Source organism: Syngnathoides biaculeatus, chromosome 8, assembly GCF_019802595.1.
Source record: "Syngnathoides biaculeatus isolate LvHL_M chromosome 8, ASM1980259v1, whole genome shotgun sequence".
In the NCBI taxonomy this organism is placed as follows: Eukaryota; Metazoa; Chordata; class Actinopteri; order Syngnathiformes; family Syngnathidae; genus Syngnathoides; species Syngnathoides biaculeatus.
The window spans coordinates 21837981-21854748 of NC_084647.1; the positions used below are offsets into that span (position 1 = coordinate 21837981).

General features: G+C 40.8%; 1 protein-coding gene and 1 pseudogene across 2 annotated transcripts in view; one reads left to right on the forward strand and one right to left on the reverse strand.

Annotated features, from left to right (window-relative positions):
• cadm1b (cell adhesion molecule 1b) overlaps positions 1–16768 on the forward strand; it is a 264360-nt gene that overhangs the window by 43960 nt on the left and 203632 nt on the right. The gene's annotated exons all lie outside the window — the stretch shown is intronic.
• On the reverse strand, positions 11841–11957 carry LOC133505473 (5S ribosomal RNA; annotated as a pseudogene).

Genomic DNA, 16768 nt, shown 5'->3' on the forward strand with positions numbered 1-16768 from the left:
GCAGTGACTACCAACTCACAATTATCAGCCGATACTGTTCATGTGGATAAAATGGATGTGAAGTCTAATTAGAGCATATTAATGCAAGTACAGTAATCCCTCTGTACTTCGCGGTTCACCAATCGCAGATTCTGTGCATCGCGGACCCCCCCACCCCCCCACACACAAAAAAAGACGAATTGCTACATACTAATACGCCATCCCTGGCGTGACGACAAAAAAAAAAACAAAAAAAACGCCAGCATACATTAGTACAGTACTGTAGCGGGATGTCACATTGATAGGGTATAATGCGGCATCCCCACCAAGACGACAAGGACCTATGTAGCAAAAAAAAAACCAAACAAACCACCATTTACCCCTACTCCGTGGTCTTCCACTTTTCGCGGGTGTGTTTCGTACCAATTAACCGCAAAAACGAGTGATTACTCGTTAAGAACAATTACCTCAAATAATATATTGAACATTGGCACTGTAATGTAAACAAATAAAACCTGTAAATGAAACAGTTGGGCTTTGTTCATAAACATTGCACTTGAACAAATAAACATTTAGCACAGATGAATTAACTTCACACATTAATTCCTTGACAGGAAAAATTCCGCCAATCAAGTTTGCTGTTTATTACGAAAAAGTGCAAAGTAAAGCAACATTAATAACAGCAGAACAAGTAGCTAAAAGCATCCTGTTTTGAGACAAGATTTGTACTTTTGGTACTCTTCAGAATTCTCTATCCTTTCTTTAAATGGTGCTTTGTCATCATGTTCAACGGCAATATCTCTTACAATTGCAGCAACACTATACTGTGTGTAATGTGAGAATACATTTGCGGTTTTTTTTTTATTTTTCGGATGAAAATATTCAGTGGCTAAAAATTAGGTGCGTCGTTTTTTTTTTTTTTTTTTTCTAGGGTGAAAAAAAATCACGGGCACTTTACTGCAAGCATCTTTAAATTATTACATAAATGCATAGTCTCCTTAAAAAAAAAGTTTAAGTATTCGTCGATACACCTTTACATCCCCTGAGAGGCTGATAATGTGCTCCATCTCTCACTTTACGATAAGAACAAAAATGGAAAATGGAACTCAATTTTTGGCCTGTGATATATATCTTGGCTAAAAATTTTTAGCCTAGATATAGATCTCTTTTTTTTTTTTCCTTAACACCTCTTCAGGCGGAGGGCTGTTTGTGGATGCATTTATGCACACTGAATGAAATGTTATTCCCTCACGTGGCGGGATACGTCATAACACACAGGGGCAACATTAGGATAGCCGCGTCCATCCGCATTACAATTCCTTTCCCCTACTCCTACCTGCACTCTGTTTTTCTAATTTTATTTAAACAGTACACTCATACACTCGGGGATGGAACGAGGGGGGGGGGGGGGGGGGGAGTCCAGCAATGATTCTGGGTAGAAAATTGCAAATGCAATAACGTAACAGCAATATCGCAACAATAAATCTTTTGTGTGTATGTGTTGTTAGCAGACCAAGTGGTACTTGAGGCGCCGACTGGAAAGATTTTTCATTACTGATCAGAAGACGCAGCTTTAGAAAATGCTGATAACCCCTGGAGCCTAAAGTGATGTTTTCAAATTGAGAAGTCCAAGTGTATTAGTTGGGATTATAAAACATCTTTGAAAAGCATAGGCTTGAATTGAATTGAACTTATTTGAACTGTTTGACCGCAGAGTGGAGTGAGTGGCATGAGCATCTGCCTAACAGTTCTGAGGACCGGGGTTCAAATCCCGGCCCCAGCTCAGTGGAGTTTGCATGTTCTCCCCGTGCCTGCGTGGGGTTTCTCCAGGCACCCTGGTTTCCTACCACATCTCAAAAACAAATTAGAGACTCTAAATTTCCTTCAGGTGTGGTTGTGAATGCGATTGGTTGTTTGTTTCTATGTGACCTGCAATTGGCTGGTCTGCCTCCTGCCCAAAGTTAGCTGAGATAGGTTCCAGTGCTTCCGTGACCCTTGTGAGGATAAGCAGCTCAGAAAAGGGATGAATGGATGAATTGTTGGACAGTTTGATACAACAACTCCCAAAAAGCAAATTCAGGCATGTTTTTGAAATGTGGGTGGAAGCAGAACTACTCGGAGAAAACCCCTGCAAGAGCAAGGAGAATCGGCAAATTTGAGTTAGATTCAAACCTACAACCTCTTGTCTCTCAGTTAAACGTGTTAAACGTCTAGTACGATGTGCTATGTAGGATACTAATCAGGGGGGGAGGGGGGGGACTAGAGTGGATGTGCCTTGAGGGTAATGAGCCTTTGGATTTAAAATGTTCTGACAGTCCAAGATTCAAATCCTGAATCATAGAACTATGAGGGAGATGTGCTTATCACTATGACTTTGTGTTGCCCGTGTCATTTAGGTACATAGTGAGCTCTAGATATCAGATAGTTTTCTCAATTACACACACAATAAACACATTTATCCTTTTAAAAGTAGATTTTTTTAAAGTATACTTTAGATCCAGACTCACTTGCTGTCAAGAAATTGGAGTCTCGAACACATCACATTGAAGAAAAGAAACAAAATCTGTCAATAATTCTCCAAATTGTAGCCGAAATGTGCTCACTTCAAGCTGTTTTTTTTTTTTTTTTTTTTTTTTTACGCCCAGTTGAGGTTATAGATCCGTCCATCCATTTTCCTCTGCTTATCCATGCTTATGTCGCGGGGGCAGGATCTTAAGCAAAGGAGCCCAGATTTTCCTCTCCCCAGCCACTTCATCCAGCTCTTCTGGAATGATCCCAAGGCTTTCCAACGCAAGGAGAGAAACGTAGCCTATCCGTGTCATGGGTTATCCGCGGGGTTTCCTCTTGGTCGGATGTGCTCAGAACAGCTCACCATGAAGGTGTCCGGGCGGCATCCAAACCAGATGCTCTAGCCACCTTATCTGGCTCCTCTCAATGCGTAGGACCAGCTTTTCAACTGTTTGCCCGTCCTGGATGACTGAGCTTCTCACTCTGTGAAGGAAACTTATTTTGGCCTCTTGTATCTGCAATCTTATCCTTTCGGTCACGACCTGCAGCTCGTGACTTTAGGTGAGGGTAGGAATGTAGATCAACTGGTAAAACGAGCGGTTTGCTTTTCGCCTCATCTCCGTTTTTACCATGACCGAGCGGTACAGAGTCCGCATCACTGCAGACGCTGCACCAAAACCGACTGTCGATCTCCCATTCCATTCTTCAGTCACTTGTGAACAAGACCTCAAGATATTTGAACTCCTTGACTGGGCAGCATCTCCACTTTGACCTGAAGAGGGTACTCCAGCATTTCCTAATGATGACTGACTCACGACTAAAATGAAGATGAAAAGCAAGCCAACTCTGTAGGAAACGCAAATATGAATTAATTCATTTTCTGTGCCGATGATTCCTCATTAACGTCGTGGATGTGCTGATTCCTATCCCAGCTGTCTTTGGGAGGGAGGGAGAGTACACCCTGAACTAGTCACCAGCCAATCGCAAGGCACAAATAAACTTAACAACCATTAACACATTTAGGAAACAGGTATTCACTTATCGAATTCATTTTCAAATTCCAATGAAAAAAAATTCATCCAGAATCAGACTTTTCGCTTTTGAATGGAAACAAATGAAATCACTTTTTTTTCTGACAGGAGCTGCAGTGAAGTAAATTCATCCCGCCACATGCTTTGCTTACTTCCACCGCCATTAGACCGACTGCGCATGCGGAGTTGTACAGTAGCGACTGTTGCATATCATAGTCTCATTGTGCGGAGATGAGAATCTCTAAGAAACGAAGTGGGCGATGAGGAGGGGCTGCACGAATGTTCGTGTCAGATTGCAATCGCGGCAGATGAATTGCATCAAGGTATGTACAATTCATTCAACACATCGTAGCAGATGATTCACGAGCACTACCGCTAATTAGCAGCTAATCTAACTAGTTGTCTTAGTAGAAGTTGAGGTGTCCTGAGGCCACCACAGGCCATGGTGAAATAGCGAAGGATCATGATTAAATTAAGCCATTTTAAACTAAAAAGAAGAATGTTGCCAACTGCTTTTGCCAGAAGGAAAATGTACCCGCTGTCTTTTATGTTGTTGTGAATAAATGGACTAAAAGCTGCGACCAGGACTGGGGGCAAAACATAGTGTTCGAACAATCAAATTGGATTTTTCATTTGTTGGACATGTCTTTATTTCAAAATAGTACCAGGAGTAAGAGTTTGATTTCTGACTTATTCATTCATCAATTTAAATACCAATAGCAAACACCGGTTTAGATCTCTATGAATTGGAGTACATTTTAAATTTATTGAGCTTTACCTCTGTCTGTGGGAATGATCATGATCGGACTTCAGTTATGGGCTTTCCCTACTTCGTGGTCTTGCAATTAATTATGCTACAGCTGTTATGGTCAGGGCTTCGCGGAATATTGCAATGCATCATGTTACCACACTAAAGGTGCTCTACTTTCAATTATAACTTAATTTCTCTATAAAATATACAATTTAGTGTGTACAAGAAAAACTGATGAATCTTAGATTCACTGTCAAAATAAGTTAACCATTATATCATGATCATTTGATGCTCACTCAAGTGACATTTTGTGATGTGTGACGAGTTCTCCCTTGGATCACGCTTGATGGAATTTGGTGTTCTTGGACGCGAATCAATTTGAATCTTCTGAACTCCTGTTTCCATGCCAGGGGATTCGTTGTGCCATAACGTTGACGTAGCTCAACCTGACATCATGTTGTGTCCACTTCTTGTTTGGACTGATTCAGCAGCGCTTCTGCTGGTAGCAGCCAAGCGCTCCCTTGCTTCAAGATACGATTAATGGCAATTGTAACTTATCCTGCTTCCGCGGATAAACAAGTAGCAAGGCCAGCTGTCTCCCATCCGGTCACATGACCTTTAATCTTCATTTTAGCAAGATTAAGTGATGAAAAAGAATGATTGCGAGACCTTTGGCTGCCTCTTCAGTTCTTAAGAACATTTTGTCCTTGCTTACATCTTAAGGTTCATTTATGCTCCCTGTATAGCAAGGTACTGCATTTTCCGCACTATAAGGTGCACCGCATTATAAGGCGCACCTTCAATGAATGGCCTATTTTAAGATGTTTTTTCATATATAAGGCACACTGCATAATAAGGCGCATAGAATAGACGCTACCGTAGAGGCTTGGGTTACGTTATGCATCCATCAGATGGAGTTGCAGTCAAGGCTCAATATCGATCCATATATATGGCGCACTGTCGGCCTTTGAGAAAATTAAAGGCTTTTAGGTGCGCCTTATAGTGCGGAAAATACGGTATAAGTTTATATACATATATTAATACATACTAATTTTGCTTAGCACATCTGCCTCACAGTTGTCAGATTCTCTGTTCAATCTCTGCTCCAGCCATCAACGACGGTGTTTGCATGTTCTCAGCATGCTTGCGTGGGTTGTCTCCAGATACGCCATCTTTTTCCTGCATTCCCAAAACATGCATATGTAGTTCATTGAAGACTCCATTATCCATAGCTGAGAATCTCACCCTCTACAACGGGGTGTGAGGGTAAAAGTTTTCATTTTCCATGATGATGATGATAAGCGCGAGGAGGTGGAGAGCTTTGTTTTCTCAACTGTATAGGAATTTTTTGTTTTAGGGAGATGTGCCGTCTCATGCAAATAAGCCACTATTCAACCTCTTCTGTGGTTGAACAGTCGAACAAACAAAATTTAAGTTTGCTGTTAAGAGACAACCTTCTGTTTTGCAAATTCTATTCCAATTCCTTCCCATGAAAGACATTTCAAAAAATTCTTTAAAATGTCTAGAATCTAGCAACCTCACTACTGCGTTAGCATAATTTAGTGTTCATTGTATATTCCAATTGACGGTATAAAAATCACGCTAAATCATCGTTGTAGGAACTGAACTATGTCGTAAACTGAGCACTTCTTGCAAAAGCAATTAAAGAGTCACTTTCCCATAATGTGTCTCCTTTAGCAGGTTTTGCGCCGTCCGCCTCGGGGACGTCATGCTTCTGATTTCATCCGCATGACGACAGACCATCTTAATTACTCTCGGACGCGGCACTCCAATCTGTCTTTGTCAGGCTGATCGGGAGTGTGCAGACCAAGCTGAACCGGGAGCCTATTGATTGTTTCTCATACTTGAGTCATTGCGCGACGCACACACGGGAGGCAATAGAGCTAATGGAAGGGGAAAGTCAAAGTCACATTGTTTACATCACAGATGACAGCTAAATGTATTTGGGAGGAAATATGGCCTTATGTGCTGGCTCCCAAATGGCACTGTGTTTTGTATCTAACAAGACGCTGCTGAGCCATCATCTAGTGAACTCAAAACATGTCATGTTTCATCCATAAGGAGCCATAATATGGATCTGTTTGTTGTCCGTCCGCGTCTAAAAATCTAAAAATATCGACGTAGGTGTTTACAACGTCGGGCAGTGAGACTGAGCAGATAGAGAGCAGCAGTCTGTGGCAACCGTGCATCCATAACCAATACCGTACTATATATGCAGACTGTACATTAACAATTACTATATAGTGGTACCTTGACTGATGAGTTTATTTTGTTGCGTGACCAAGCTCATAATTAATTTCACTCTCATATCAAATCTATTTTCCCCACTGACATGATGTAAAATGTCATTAATTTGTTCCAACAGTAAAAAAAAACACTACAATATTTTCAGTTTATTAGAGAAGAATTACAAGTGTATTGTACAGATCTATAATAAATGACCATGTGAAGAAATAAATGTTGGTTGTGTGTTTTTAAGTGAGTCATTGTTAGTCTTCTCATTTTGCATTTGTGTTTGTCCTGTTCAATAAATGGCTGAGATTCTATCGCCAAGTGTGCATCACCTTGCCCACATTCAATGGCATTACAATCACCTTGAAGGAGAAATCCAGTGCTTTGCATGAACAGTGTATCCAATAGGTCATGTAATATGTACCCTATTTTGACAATGCGATGTTAAATCCTCTTTCATTTAATAGTGTTTTTAGAAGATTTTTATTGTCAAAAATTTTCAGGGGCGCTGCAATTTTCGACAGTCACATGACCTACGTGCGCGGATGTGACGTGTATATTGCCACAACAAAGTCTCGATTACATGGGACACCATTTATGCCCAGCACTGATTTCTCAGATTTATCCTCATCTGATGAAGAAATAGCAGTATCGGTTGATTGGGAAAAGGGAGGAATACTTCCATATAGATTTCAACCTGTGGCTGTAATCAATGTTGAATATTCGGATGGTTCTTCGGACGGAATGATACGGAGTCTGACTACTTGGAGGCCTACGTGCGACATAAGTGCGTAAACAAAGGCCCCCTGGACCTCCGGCCCGGCAGCCGCGGATGCTTCTTCGGACTACAATGATGCGGAGTCTGACGAATGAGCTCCGGCGGTGGGCCGCAAGTCGATCTTCCAGGCGGCGGAGGCCATTAGCCCCGGACGCTGAAGCTAGGCTAAAGGCCTTCGCCGCTGCTGAAGGCGGGCCATGAGCCGAGCCTCGATGTCCGGGGCTAACGGCCTCCGCCGCCTGGAAGCTCGGCTCACAGCCCGCCGCCGGAGCTCGCTGTCGCTTCTTGTCCGAAGAACCATCCGCGTCTGCCAGCCCTGTGCTCCTGGTGCATTTGTTTATGCACTTATGTTCCTCACGTAGGTCTCAGAGTAGTCAGACTTTGTGTCATTCAGCCCAAAGAACCATCCGAATATTCAACATTTACAGCCACAGGTTCAAATCTGTATGGACGTATTCCTCCGTCTTCCCGATCAACCTATACAGCTATTTCTTCATCAGATGAGGATAAATCCGAGAAATCAGCGCTGGGCATAAATGGTGTCCCATGTAATCGAGACTTTGTTGCGGCAATATACACGTCACATCCACGCACGTAGGTCATGTGACTCGCGAAAATTGCAGCGCCCCTGAAAATTCGTAATTGTCGATTAAAATCTTCTCAAAACAGTATTAAATGAAAGCGGATTTAACATCACATTGTCAAACTCGAGTACATATCACATGATCTATTGGATACACTGTTCATGCAAAGCACTGGATTTCCCCTGTAATTCATATAACTTAAGTAGCGGCCTACCTCAAGCTTTAAAAATAGACTTGTGTGAACAGGTATTCTACATATCTATTAAACATGAAAAAATATCAGTGGCATATATTATACTATGCATACTTCTATTTACAGAAGTGAATGATCTCATCTTAATACTTTCCCTGTCCTAACTTAATGTTGTTTCTACTGTTTACACACCAGTTTATTGTTCCTTTTGTTACATGGCATGCTTCTGAAATTAGGCGGCAAAGCCCTACAGGGGTTTGGCATGTAATTAGAGGCGAAGCCAATCCCAAAATGGTCCTAAGTTTTTGTTCCTTGTTCTTTCTTTCTTCCCTCAGGGGGTGTTTTTGTTAGGTCCTCCCTAATGAGCTATGGGTTTCACACCACAGTTGACAAAAAATGTTTTGTTTTTATTTTTCTTTTGTGTTATTTCTGGTCTGGAAGCCCGATTCCATTGTTGTACAAACCCTAGTTTTACTAGATGAAAACTGGGTGAACCCTTAGGGTGACAAACAAACTAAAATTTGGCTAACGGGGGTGGAATGATAAAGGTACCTCATGAAATTTTTTTTTTTTTTTTGGGGGGGGGCAGAGGTTTGGACTATAGTTCGGTACATTTTTGGAACATCTTTTTTTGCATAAAGAGAGCCACTTTTTTCACTCTCAAAATGTATCTCTTTGTTTTGCTTGTCTGTAGCCATACTGTCGATTGACACTTTCGGAGAGGTATTTATTGAAGATTATCGTTATCATATTGCTTGAAGATTTGGGCCGTGCACTGCATCATACCAGTGACACGATGTGCAAAGTATCAGCTCAATGCTCGCAACTTTTCAAGTGCAGAAAGTGAACTTTGCTCAGCTCTCATGCTGTTTATCGAGCGTATAGATTTTTTTTTTTTTCCCTGCAGTGGGGGTGAGTTCTGTCTTCCCTGTGAAAGCTGCCTGTCCATTTGTTGTAACAGTCTATGCTACCGCATTTACTCGCCTTTGGATCATTTAAAAGCGGTCATTTTATGGCTGGTTTAGTCATCATCTCTTTGATTTTATGTTTGGGGGAAAAAAATGGAGCTGGCAGTTACATTTCATTGAGAATTCCACATTTTACACATTTGCTGTGTGCTGTTATTTGACTGCAAGCCATGTGAACCTTACTGAATAGCTCTTGTCAGCTTGTTTAGACTGGCTGCTATTTGCACTTGTGCCCCTCCTCTCGGGAGAAACTGCTGTCTCTCTCCACATTATAGCCCAAGGTATGTCCTGACTGTATGGATGCCATGGCCAGAAAAAGGCGGTTGTGGATGGAAATTCTCCCACTGATAGATAATGCTTTTAATGGCTTCTGTTGTTATTAAAGGCCTAATATAATGTGTTAGGGACAAAGCGACACTTACTGTAGGTGCGACACCATTACCTTAGAAAAGCACGGTGAGCGGCTCATTTTCAGAACTCGGGACATTAGAAACTCATGTGTTGTTATTGTCGTCTGGACACATTTTATCTCTGTTTAGTTGAACCACCTTCAAAACCAGTACCGAGAGCAAAATACATTAATCTTCAATAATGTGCAACAATAATTCCTAACCATTGCGCTGCAGCAAATAGTCTGCTGCAGGAAATCATCAGGTGTGCGATGCGAAATGATTTAGCTTCACTTAATTGGACCATTTAATAGCACATGTTTATCACAAATAATGATCTTTGTTTTTTTCTTAGTTGTCTGTCAGTTAACCGCAGTATTCATCCATTCATTCATTGTTCGTACTGCTTATCCTTTCAAGGATCGGGGGCGAGCTGAACCCTGTTCTAGTTGACTTTAGGTGACAAATGGGTTGCACCCTGAAATGGTCGCCAGCTATTTGCAGGGACATAAGAACAAACGAGCAATACCATTCACATTCACATCTATGGGCAATTCGGAGTTTTCAGTTAACCTACGATGCATGGCTTTGGGATGTGGGAGGACCCTTGCGACGATAAGTGGCGAAGAAAATGGATGGATGGTTCTAATCACACTTTTCCTTGTAATCGTCACTGTTACCCTTCTATTTTGGTACCTCTTAAACACAAAAAGCTTTAATCTTTTTTTTTCTCCCCAAAACAAAGGAGAGTCTCTATACGCTATAAATGTATAAATTAACACAAGTATAAAATCGTTTTACAACCTCAGTCTGAGTTTTACAACCCAAATCCAAATCTTGTCCTACTCTGTGAGACACACCAGTACATGTAAATTGGGCCCGGCTTCGGGATATCATTTAAAAGAGCAGCTTGTCTAAGCCTCGGAAAGTTTTTGGCATGTTGTTATTGTGAGGAAGCTCGCATGTGGAGTTAATGCCTATGAGCACTACGATGACATCCATCAATTTAGACATTTTATTGGGAATGGTAGATGGGCTGCTCCGGAGATGTAAATGGTTTTGTTAGTGTACGGCTACGCTTGAAAAGGCCTAGAGGTGCCGTGTGACAGAATGAATGGGTTTGACCTGGAGGATGCTGCATTGCTTTCATAGAATGGAATGCAGCCTTTCAGTCAACACGCCACACAACATTCATGGAAAAGCTTCTCCAATGAGTTAAGACCTGGGTGTCATCCTTTACTGGCCTATCCTCATTGTGTATTTTATTTAATTTTCTCTTTCGGTATTGATTCCGATAATGAGTTTGTCATCCATTGAATTTGTGAGTGCAAGGACAAGTTAGTCTGGATCTCATTTGAGGGGGAAGAAATTGGCCTTCACACTTGCTGTTTGAACATATTCGGCTGCTTCCAAGATCTTTGTTTTAAGTGTGGTCCACAGGGTCACACCAGGGTTGAGGTCAGGGGATGACGCTGGCCACTCCATGAGTTGCTGTCCGTTTTTGCCTCTATTGATTTGAGGGTTTGCCTTCCAAAGCTGCTAGTTTGAGGTACAGTACAATGCTGGCTCATACATACTTTTTTTTTTTTAGCCCCAACAAACATATATCATTGTTTTGTTTCTAAATACATTGAATGTTTGAAGTTCAGTGCTCACAATTTCCAAAGACTGAGAACTATATAATATTGAATTGGTGCGCTATAATAGCTTAAAGGCCTCTTTAAACTTGTGCATGCAGCAACCGCGCTGGTGTCACTGTGGCTCTCCCGCTCGTAGTTTGCCTTTATACACAGGCTCAAGCCACATCTGCAGTTTTGAAAATGTGCTGCAGTTCTTTTCAGTGTCAGAGATGTTGCTCCGGCTGGTATTGGATAGGACGCCACAGGGTTGAGTTTCCTCACCACTTTTTGGAGATTTCCGGTTGCCATGTTTCCTTTCCTTTCTGTAACAAGGACACCAAGCATCAACAATTGAGACTGTGGGATAATGTCTTCTTGAACAGATAAAAACCAATGTCCTACCTGTTTTTTTTTTTCCATTTTATTTTTTCTTATATCAAGGTTGAAAATTTGATTTACGAGTGCCTGTGACAAGTCAAAAATACTCATGAGCAAGCTAACAAAACATATATCATTCCCAATCAGGCAAGTGTATGGAAAAAAAATGTCATACGTAGGGATGTCACAATATTCACATTCTGATGAAATTAAAAATGCCTTTTTTGCCGTGTCTTTGTCTCGGCATACAGTTTTTGGGAGCTACTGTTTACTTCTTCTTTTCCTTTTGGCTTGTCCCATTAGGGGTCACCACAGCATTTCATTTCAGATGAACGAATATTTGTTTGGCACAGTTTTACGCCAGATGCCCTTCATGACGCAACCCTTCTCCATTTTAGTCGGGGAGAGAAGCTTACAGCCCCTGATATTCCCAGGCAGTCTCCCATCCTAGTACTAACCAGGGCCAAAACCTGCTTAGTTTCCGAGATCTGAGATCAGGCGTTCTTAGGGGAGCATGGCCGTAAGCTTGAGGTACTGTTTACAAATGTAAATATTGGCTAGACGGTGTTAGAAGTGCACGGTTATATGTGATGTGAAGATATCTTTGTCACAAAAACCTGTTGGGGAAATGCAAATTACTAATGCCTTTTGAGAAGGACTCTGCTAGCACCTCTTCGCCCCACCTGTACTGACAACCTTCCTGTAATACCGTGAGCTTCACTACAATACCACAACAATTATCATACTGTGAGAATGATTCTGTAATAAAACCCAAATGCGAGATATAGCACTGATATAGTACAGAGCAAGCTCAAGTTTGCCTAAAAAGTTCACTTTGAGCCCTGTATAACAGTGGGTTCCCAAGACAGCAAGAAGTATTTTCCAAATCAAGTATCATCATTTTTCAAGGCTCCTGGCACCGGCAACCTTTGGAAGATTGGCACATAATAAGTGTTTCTTCTTCATTTTTGTGAGATCATATCTGATCATGCGAGATTTTGATATCAGTGGCGGAACACAATCTTTGTGTGTGGTGTTCACTGTTGAGGTTATCGGACCACACCACAAACAATGAGATGAAAACTGTTCATTGCATGATGTTCTTTTAATTTTTAAGTGTGAGGTCTTTTTTAGATTTAAAAAAAAAGTATAATTATTGTGTACCAAGCTGTACAAACATTTAACATACAAATTTTAATTTTCATACCTTTGGGCACTCTAAGGCAGCCAAAGATCACACAACCCATAATTTCAGCCAAAAACATTATTCTTCAACCACTTGCTGAAACCGCAGCCTTGGCAGGACTTGGTGACCATCCACCAGCTGACCAGAACACCATCGATCCAGACCATCAAAAGTAAAGTGCTATCCGTCACTGTTTGCAAATGAGTCTTCATGTATTTCAGAGCTCAGAGCAAATGTATCTACTGCTAGATTGGTTAGCCATGGCATAAATCCAGCTTTCTGCGTGACTGCAATCATTTTGAGGATCCGGCTTCAAGAGGATCTTGTAACTCCAGAGAGAGCATATGCTTCAAATACCTCCTTGCTGCTCATCATTCTGTTCCCTTTCTATATATACTGTACCTGGATTTCCATGACTTTCCTTAAAATGCCTTTATCAGAAAAAAATGGATTTATCACTGAGTCACTAAATTTAAATGCACAAATTAAATGCACAAAGATTTTCTTAAAATGTCCTTGGTTTTCGTTCTTTTTGCTTGTCACTTGGTCTATTTCACGCTTCAGCAGAAAAATATTTTTCTCTCAATATTTCATGAAGTATGTGAATACAAATCTTGATCATTAAGCCCAAGGATAAGGCCTTAAATTTAATCAAAGTGGCTTCAAAAGGGGTTTATAAAGCATTGAATCTTCTTTCAGCAATCATGAGCTACATGATTTCCTTGATTTTCAATCAATAATCAAATGATCAATATAAAAAAATCAAGGCATATGCAAGTGGTGGGTAACTCAATAGGAGTCCTGATCCTAGTTAAATATGGATGATTCATTCTTTTCTTCTTCTAAAAATGTAGTGTAGAAGTTCTGTTTTCCTGTTTTGTCACCTTCTTCAAAAGATCTCGTAACGTTTTCGCTGATTGTTTCTCACCAGGGGAGGACAAATTGTTTCTTTTATTCTCCGATCACGTTGCCTGAAAGTTTAACTTCCTCTTCAGAATGACTTGACATTGAATTGCAAATGACAGCAAACGTAAAAGTTTTTAATAAGGTATGACTGCAACCCGAATCCTTCCAATTAACATCATAATCCATTCTGATTCAGTGCCAGGGGGAAGTGGGTGAAATCCCTTTGCTGGTTTTCCGTGAAGATGCGCCAACTCTCGCTCCAGTCTATTTGCATGCAGCTGTGTATCATTTTGACACGTTGGCCCCCCTCTCCTTTCGCTGTATCTCATATCTACTATTTATTTAAATGCCGGTCCCGACCCAGTGGAGGTTAACACTGCGTAATCCGTCAAAATGTTTGATTTCAGCAAGAGAAATGGGATCCTTTTTAAAGTATTTGCAGGATCTGTTACTAATGTGGTGCGAGCAGCTAAAAATCACTTAAAGAATTTTGCAAGATATTTATGACATGAAATCGCCAGTCTTCTGTTATATCAGTGTATGTATGTATGTGCCCCTCAGGCAAGAAAGTGGAATAAATAATGAATTGTCCTACAATAGAAAGCATGAAATGAGAGCGTTAACGTGTATTACAAAGTATAACCAATATATTTGCACTGGTGTTCGATTTTTTTTTTTTAATTCATTAGATTCTCGTTGCGTTGTGCACCATAACAAATTATCTTACCACTTTTTATAATTTCCCAATTTTAGAACCTGTCTTCCCTGTCGTTATGGATTACACGATCTTTTATTGGTATTTAATGTCAAAATAGTTGACGCTAATAGATATGAATAAAATCTAAGTGGACAACATTAAAATGAATCATTTCCTTCTGTCCTTAATGACTGCTTTTACATAAAAAAATAGGTTGAGCAATTAATCAAAAAAAAGGTGGCACGGATTCATTGCACTCTCCATTTGTTGCTCTGAAATATTGAGCGGAATGAAGACAGATGGCTTTCACGGCTCTGTTTTAATGGCATAAAGCGCACAGCGTGGGGCGTGTCCATCTTGTTCATTTCTGTACAGGGGGTCCTTAGTTCATGATGGCCCTGACATATGAGCTTTTAAATTTATGAATGATGCGAAATGCACTAGTTTGAAGATGTTCAATTGTTCTCCATTTGACTGTTCTATATTTATGGCCTGGAAGTATTTTAAGACAAATAGTTACAGAAGGTGGCACAGATGCAAAGCCTTGGCCTCAGAGTTCTGAGGACCGGGGCTCAAATCCCAGCCCCACCTGTGTGGAGTTTGCATGTTCTCCTCGTGCCTGCGTGGGTGTTCTCTGAGCACTTCAGTTTCCTCCGACATCCCCAAAAACATGCATTTATTGGAGAATCTAAATTGTCTCTAGGTGTGATTGTGGATGCCACCGTTGTCTGTCTCCATGTGCCTCGCAATTGGCTGGCGACCAGTTCAGGGTGTATCCTACCTCCTGCCCGATGACAGCTGGGTTTGGCTCCAGCACTCCAATGATAGATACAGCAACAATAACAATGTGTATGCTTTCAGCATGTGCATTTAACTGCTGCAAATGCACAAGTTCACAATAGATTAATGCGTGTCACAAGTAGTAACTGTCCAAATTTTGGTTTTGTTGCCGCAATAAGTACAGAACAGCCCAATGCTCTAAGATCCCAAAGAGTGGGTGATAAATTACATGTTCACTCTAACAGATTTCACGTGCCGTTTTTGTTTTTTTGCGTGATCTACCAAGATTTTGATCTTTACTAAGAACCCAAATAGGAGGCGCAAAATTGCGTCTCCATTCTAACATGTTCAGTCGCTCGAAGAGAATGCATACAATATTAGTTACAAGTGTAGAAGTGGTGAAGAATGCCCTCAATAAAATCGGGTTTTTCAGCTTCGTGATCTGATTTTTCACCATATTACATTGGGAAGAGCTGTTTGAAGTGATGGAATTGGAAGTGCATGTGAAAGACAAACAGATAATTTTATGGAAGGCAGCATAAAGAGGCCGTGATTTGTTTTTGTTTTTAGTTAGTTCACCTCGAGTGCTTGCGGTCGTACTCGGTCTGCCCATACTGACTGACATAGCATTTACAAATTGCGGCAGCACACTCGAAATCACATCCGCTCTGGGAGAGGCCAGCACCACTTTTCACTGTGGATTGAAGTGGCCCAGATGCAGGGAAGAAGTTGTAAGGACTTTTTTGCTAGGCGATATGTCATGGGTCCATCTTGTGAATAGCTCCATGTCAGGCCGTACACCATTCAGAAGCTCTGCAAATCGCACTTCTAAATAGACAATGTGTCTCTAATTTTTATTTTTGGTGTTTCAAAATGTGTACACTAGTGGAAAAGTTCTCCCCACTGCCTCTTGTTTTGCCAATGCTAAGATAACACCACTTTGCTTGTTGGTTTGTACCGGGGTTTGCTTCAATATTTAAAAATGGGAAATTAGCCTTCGTAATTCATCTCGGGTTTGATAAATCATGTTACTTGAGGTAAATTTTGTCTGTTTGCATATAACTACCAATTACAGAATGCACAAAATGCGAAAAATATTGTAAATTTGGCAGACCAAATCCTTGTTGTACTTGTCTTTCATTTGGACTGAAGGTTTTAATGGATTCACTAATAACCATTGCAGTTACACTTTTCAGGTTTGCGAAGATTAAAACAAACATCTTCTCAACTCTTTTGCAGACTAAGGAGGGCCAAGACTGCTCAAAAAAGTGGTCATGTTTTACTTTTAAACAAACTTTGATGTTACAATGACAACAGAAATAAAAGGCAATCATGAAACTAAACAGCTTGTTGTGAATTAATCCAATTTTGTACTCACCAGTTTGGGTCATACTTAAAGATGGCAGACTGCCAATGTGAACCGGGACCAACCATGTATCATTTCCTTTGTGAGTCCAGTTTCACTGAACCTAACAGCGTGACATCCATTGTGTCCATTGAAATCCTTCCAGTTAACCACACTAATCACCTTTTTTTTAAAGATTATGAACAACATGGAGCAGTAATTGCTATTAGAACCCATGTGAGATGGCATAACTGTGGTGTTTGTCATTTGCACGACCTTGGCGATAAAATAGTGCAAGTCGGAGTGAAAACAAGTAATCATTGCTTCGCCAGGAGGCAAATTTTGCAGTCTAGGAGGTTTCTGTCCAATCTGTTGCCTGATGCTTTCATTCATAGCTGAGATTTTGACCTTGTATACTGTATG